This window comes from Pteropus vampyrus, unplaced genomic scaffold (assembly GCF_000151845.1).
Source record: "Pteropus vampyrus isolate Shadow unplaced genomic scaffold, Pvam_2.0 Scaffold109, whole genome shotgun sequence".
Lineage (NCBI taxonomy): Eukaryota > Metazoa > Chordata > Mammalia > Chiroptera > Pteropodidae > Pteropus > Pteropus vampyrus.
This window is the reverse complement of record NW_011888890.1, coordinates 5612738-5620136: the sequence shown is the minus strand read 5'-3', so window position 1 is coordinate 5620136 and position 7399 is coordinate 5612738.

The window sequence follows — 7399 nt, the reverse complement described above, 5'->3', positions numbered from 1 at the left end:
TGGTACAGGAATAATCTCATCTTTTAAGTGAGAATCTTTCACCTATTTATCTGGATGTGGCTTACCTGTATAGGGCTACAGACTATCCTAACACAAACTATTGTCACTTTCATGTAACATGCAACACAATTTATAATATGCTTCGATATCTAGAAACCATTTCCCCACTGTAGGTTTTGTATCAATTATCTAATGCCACAATACCATTGTATAACAAACCACCACAAATCACACAACGATGAACATTTATTACCCATGCATCTGGGATGTGTCCTCAGAAGCTTCGCTAATCTTGACTTAGATAAGCAATTCTTCTGGTCTTGGTTGGACTTGCTTATATGTGTGAGGACTGACTGATATGTGTGGCAATAGGTTGTTGACTGACCTAGGATGGTCTCAGCTGAGATGGCGGGTGATTTAGCTCTGTTATGTGCGTCTTTTATCCTCCAGCAAGCTAACACAGACATGTTCTCATGGCTATGGCAGAGTACAAGACCAAGTGGAAACCCAGGCATTTTTCAGGTCTCTGCTGGCATCACATTTGTTAACATCCCATTGGCCAGAGCAGGTCATGAGGCTGAGCTCCAGGTAGGAGTGGGATAGTGTTACAAAGTGACATGGACACCAGCATGGATAGTGTGCTCATTAAATGTTAGTTATGCCTTCTATTTCCTTATATTACTGTTCAATCAGATCAGGAAAACCACTTACTGATTCATATTACCAAGTCAAGCCAAGATTTCATTAAATATACACTCTAGGATTTGGTTGGTTTGTTTGTTTTAGTGAAATCTGTAGGGTGTTTTTTTCTTTTCTTTCTTTTCCTCACTAGGCAGAAAAGTAACAAAACAGATTCATTTTTAATAATAGATATTTGAACATTTCATGTCATAATCTCTAGGATGACTTATAACTCCTATTGGGACCAGTCTTTATCCCACGGAATTATGCTAGTCTCACAAGTGAATTTAACACTCAAGGAATAATACTCAAACAGCCACTTATTAGAGTTGAATGCTTTTCTCATAAAACTTGCAAAATATAAAGTGAGCTTTCCTACTGGAGGTAGACTCTAGGGAGATTTCCTGTGTTAGAAATTTGATATTTTCCTCTCAAATAAAAAAAAAAAACCTACTGTATTTTTCTTTTCTGAAGGTGTTTCTTGACTAAGTGGAGTATTGCTAATTTCATTTCTTAAAGAAAAAAAATTATTTTCATTTGCATGAAACTTCCCAGGTGATATCTTGGCCAAAGGGAAACACGAAGTTCTCCTCTATCAGTTAATTCTCCATGTAGTGACTTTGTGGAAGGGTTCCTGGAAAGCATCAATGATTTCAGAAAGGGTCCCCTTCTACTTTAAAGACAAAATCAGAATCTCCTTAGTCCCCTTGCGATAAAGGAGCTACTCGGACATATGTATGATTGTGCATGGAGGGAGGGTGGGGCAATAAGAGAGGTCAGGTCCTGTTGGGACTCTAGCTTGCAGTTGCTTTTGGCCCATTATTTGTGTTAAATAAGTTCAGATGGATAATTTATCCTAAGGAAATGTGAAGCAAGTCAACAAAAGTATGCAATAGTGGGATTGTGATATTGCATAGAGCCCCTCTTACCCTTCCACATGTTTATGTCAGTGAATTCACACCTTTGCACAAAACTTGGACTCCAGGGTCAGACAGCCTTGGGTTAATATTTCAGCCAAGCCATTTACAAGCTCTGTGACCTTGAAAATTTGAAATGATTGCTATGAATTTGAAGCTACTTATATGTAAAATGAGAATGTTTCTTACACCTACGATGATATGTGACATACAAAAAGTCACTAAATATGAATTTCTTACTATTGAGAGAGACTAAAAGTAGCTAAATCTTTAATTTTAAACTGAAAATTTCTACAAATGTCTCTTAAGAAAAGCGGCAATGTGCTTGAAGTGAAGATACACTAGAAGAAAGGAAGAGGGAGTGTGGCATTTCATCCTGAGAAGAAGTGTGGAATTTTTAGTATGTCACTGCACGACACTCAGGCTTTCAGTGAGAGAGAGAGTGAAACTGAAATTACTTTGATTTTCATGAAAATTATCATTTGACTTTGATCTTGAGAGAATTTCACTGAGTCAAATTCTGAAGCTTAGGCTGGGGAGGGATTTGGAGGAGACAGTGCAGGCTACGAGAAAGAATAAATAAAAAAAGAAGAGTAGATTTCGTTCTGGGGGGAATAACTGCGTGTGTGTGCGCAGGCACACTCATGCGTTTAGGGTAATGGGGTTGGTGCATGCAGGAACAGGGAATTCCCTTTTCTTTCCTACCTTAAGGAACTCGAATTTAAAACAGAAGTCTTAGAGAAGCTGAAAGAAGACTGTTCTTAATTCTCTCAGTTCTGTGTTAGTTATAAATAGTGGAAAGAAAACGGTATTGAAGAATGTCTGGTAAAATAGGCACCGTAAACCTTTTATTATCATATCTGTGGCTTCTAGAGTATGACTTTAATGCCATCTTTTAAGATGTTGCTCAGTTAAAGCAATTGTTTAATTCTAAATTCAATAATTAAAAAAAAAAACTTATACCAAGTATTTCTTTTCTCCTTTAATTAATTTTCCATTTAAGTATACGATTTCCTTGCTGAAGAAACTCATGCCTTGAGAGGATGACATAGTTTAAGTATTTTCACATTTGAAGAGACCTATTAATTATGTAAAATAATATTAAGATAAAAAACAGTGCACTGTAGGGGCAGCGATCCCTGCAGATGTTCTGGTCCGGGCTGGTCACAATTGGCTGTATGACCTTGAGTAAAGTCATTAACTTCTCTGAGCCTTAAATCCTTTATGTGGATTATATGATATGCAAAGGTCTTTTCAGCTCTAAAAACTTTTATCTTAATTAGTCTTAAGGTGAATAAAACACCTAAAACAAAGCAAAAGCTCTTTTGGCTCTAAAACTGACCAACATTAGTCTTGAGTTGAATATAGCACCTAAAACAAAGTTAACATGAAATATAAGTCCATCTATTTCTTAGAGTGTGTAGATCTTAATTCTATAAGCAAACCAACTTCTCCAAACTCCAATTTCCTCATCTGTAAAATAGAAATTATAATTGTGTCTATCTTGTTAGGCTTGTTGTGAGGTTTACATGAGAAAATGTTTGCAAAGAACTTACCATGGTGGTAAAAGGGGGCCAATTATATGGTGAGGAAAGGAAACTTAACTTTGGGTGGTGAACACACAACATAATATACATATGACATATTACACTTGAAACCTATATGATTTTATTAACCAATGTCACTCCAATAATTTTAATAATAAAAAAAGAACTTAGCATAGTGATTGACACTTAGGAAGTGCTCCAAGAATGCAGGTTAAAAAAGAAAAGGACAAAAGAAGCTGCTGTTCTTTGTAGTCTAATTGCTCTCTGTGATTCCATTTGGGTGTGTGGGCTCCCCAGTGTGTTTTGATGAACAATGTAAAGCAGAGTAAGCAAGACAAGATGATAATGATGACGGTAACGATGATTACAGCAGCTAACCAGGCTCTGTTCAAAGTGCTCTATCTTTATTAACTCATTTAATCCTCATACCAATCCTATGAAGCAGATAAAATTATCATCCCTGTTTTATAGATGAAGAATCTGAGACACAAGAGGTTAAGTGACTTGTCCAGTGCCACACAACTAGTAAAGATCAAACCTCTACTTTTGTTAACGAAGTTTGAAACTGACACTGTTACTAAAGTATCTGGGGGGAGAACAGAAAACAACTTCTATTCTAGCCTCTATGGTTCTTCAAAGATGCTCAGAAAGTTGGCTGATTAAATGATGCATAAACTGAGTCATCTCCAAAAGTTGCATGCCTGTATTTAGCAGTTTCTTCCTACCTGACACTAATGACATTAACTAATGCTGCCCCCTGCATGGCAATTATGAGTGGAGCTGTGCTATGGCTTCAGCAAGCAGGTGGTGGAGATTCTTAATGAAGATTGCATACAGATTATAGCATTTTGGTGTATTTTATAATGAAATTCACCAAAGGTGGAAAAGCTTTTCCAGTTGGCTCTTTTATCCTCAGAACTAATAGGAGGACTTGATGTAAAGAACTTGAAGCACAGGAAGAACCTAATACAAATTGCATTCGAGCTACCTCCCATTTTAGAGGACTGATTCAGAATGCTAATGAATAAAGATTCTGTGAAACTCTTTATAAAAGGAAATTGACAGGAGGAAAATAGCGACTCAGAAGACCAATTCTGAATAAAGCGTATTGGCATAGAGTATGAGACTTTTTTTTTTCTAGTAGGGAATGAGAAGTTTGCTAAGAATGAAAAATACATACACCTGGCTATATGTGTAGTGAAAAAGTGAACTTGTTGAAGGATTGGTTGTGGTTAAGAAAGATAAAGAAAATGGTGAATTGCTTTCTATCCTGAAAGGAGAAATTTATTCATGCTAATGCATAGAAGTTGAACTACTGAAGAATGGTTTAATAACAGTGGAACAACTTATGATTTATTCCAGGGAAATAGAATGAAGAGGAAAAATTCTTATTCTGTTTTGCTTTGTATATTTCACAAGGTCATGCTAAATGTATATGTTAATTTTTTGGACCATGTTTGCAATAAGCATATTCAAGTTCAATGAAATACATATATTTGCTAAATTGGAAAATAAGACAAGCAGAAAGGATCAAAAACCTATCTCATCATTTTTTGGAAAATTTTCCAGGCTTAAGAAGAAAAATTTGCCTCATAATAATTTCAAAAGCCTTAAGATTTTTATTTGTTTGTAGTCATCTCTATTCAGCTTTTTCTTGGTAATTTCTTCTATGACTTCAATTACTTGAGAGGAAATATTTTGTATTCAAAATTCCAAATTCTTAGCAATCTCATTCAGACACCACCATTTTGTTGGTCTACATATCCACTTTTTATTGAATTTAAAAGTTTGTTTTAAACCATAGTCCAATATTTTCCTTTATTTATTTCCCCCTATAGAATGTTCAGCCTGGATTTTTTGTTTTCTAAAAGGACAATGAGTTCCATAGAGACATGTTTATTAGTGAAGATGGTCTTCAAATGTGGCAAATTAAGTTCAACTACCTTAACTCTCCAATAAGAATATTTAAAGTATGTCTAGGTTGACTATATTATTTTTTATTTATGATATGAATTTCTGTTTAATGACAAATATTAATTTCTGATAGTTTGAGCTTATCTAAGAGATATTAGTAACTCTAAGGATGCTGAAATGCTCTTTGTACTCATAATTGAACATGGCTTCCTTTTCATTGGAAGTTAAATTTCTATACCATTATTATATGCACACATATACTATTATGGGCATGAACACACGGGAGTTCAACTCTATTCTTAATTATTCATGCTAGTGAAAGGGAGGCTATGACAACACAGAGCTATACACTATCCAAAACCTTTAAATATTTTAGTTTAGAATGTCCTATTTACTTTTGTTTGGAACTGGAAAATTTATAAAAATGATATATGAAATTTAAGAATTTATTAAGTACCTGCTGTATACAGAGTTCTAAGTACCAGGGGACATTACAAGATATAAAAAGAATACCTGGTAAATCATTTGCTGAGAAATCAAGGCAATCAAAAAAGAATCTCCCTTGTGCCTCCCATATAGAAACGGAGAAGAAAGGGAATTCTGGGGAATGTAATTCAGCCTAGCTAAGTTGTCACATTACAAAGCCATCACACCTTGGTAGCAAGGCTTAAGTCAAGTTCCATCTTTTTTCCTGTATCCCTCTCTGTACCACACTTGTGATGCTATCTAGAGAGAGCAGGGCAATAATGGATCAATTCATTACCAAACTTAAATTTGGGTGGTGAGGCAATGAAATACAGAGCAAGTTTCTTGGGTAAAATGGATCTTGACTCCTGAGTCGAAGGGCATAATTGCTATAATATTAAAAAACAGAAAAGCACTTCAGATATCCAGAAAATTATAAAGAAGAAACCCAAGTAAAGTCACTGCTTTCTGGCTCCAGGACAGGTCATGGTAAGTGACTTGTTCAGGTCACAGTGTCTCAATGGCAGAACAGAGGCTAAAATTCCTGTTTTCTAATCTCTCTTGCCACAAAGATCCTAGTCTTCTATAATTGGATTAAATTTCATTTCTCTATGGGACAGTTTTAATAGATATTTTGACTATGGCCACATGAGATACAACAGGTTAAATCAATTTCATCAATTTTATTGATTTAAGTAACTGAGGTTTAAAACTACAGCCATATACCAAGCCAGCCAACGTTCCAGTCATATTAGAAAACTTGCTATTCATTGCACATTCCCCACATATTTTTTTCTCAGAGCTGGCATTCAGTTGGAATGCATCATTATGATAGTACAAGTTGTTAAAATATTAAAACATTTCCGTTCCAGTTGATAAATAGGCACATGTCTGAGTCAAATGTCCTTAACCATCCCAAGAACCATCCTGACTTCTCTTCAGGAAGTCTTCACAATCTAATACTTAAAGGGGACACAACCAGGGCTCTAGAGTAACCTGCTCGGCACTATGGGCCACATTCATTCTGATTGATCAGTACTGGCGCCACCATTCATCCTGACTGGTCAATACTGGTAGCACCATTCATTCTGGTTGGTTAGTGCTGGAGCCAACATTCATTCTGATCAGTCAGTAGCAATAGTACTGACTACCTTTTCCTTTCCATGTTTTTGTTCATGCTATTCCCTCTGCCTGGAATGCTCTTTCTTGCTTCACCTGCTCACCTTTTATCTCATGTCTGTCGCAGAAAACTGGCTTTCACAATTGTGGGAACTGGTGAAGCCATCTCTATAAGGCTGTTGTCTCCATATCCGAGGCTGGAGCTTGAAGTCCATGGGGCAGGCATTCAGAAAGGCTGGCACCCCAAGCGCAAGGAAAGATTGGAACCTTCTGTTTTTGCTTCTCACCTTAATGATAAGCGCATCCTTTAGAAGACAAAGCCCTTTATCACAGAGCTAAACATGCACACCTGGCCTAGAAGTCAGGAAAGCTAAGGGGGGATGCAGAGGAAGGTAGAACAATCATAGGCCCCGCTGCTGCTGCACACCAACAAGGTGATTTAGCGACTTGTGTGCACTGCAAAATGGCTGCTGCTTCCCTTCTGCTTTCTGGAAGAATCTCCCTTTAGCCCTCCCTGACAATCTCATAGTTTCTGAGAGTCATGAATCTGGAAGCAGCTTAGCGGGGTATTCTAGCTCAGGGTCTCTGCTGAAGTCGCAAACTACAGCCTAGGGCTGTAGTCATTCGAAGGGGCTGCAGGATCGGCTTCCAATCTCACTTCCATGGCTATTGGCAGGCGGCTTCGCTTCCTCATCACATGGGCCTCTCCATGAGACTTCTCACAACATGGCAGCTGGCTTCTCCCAGAGCAAGGAA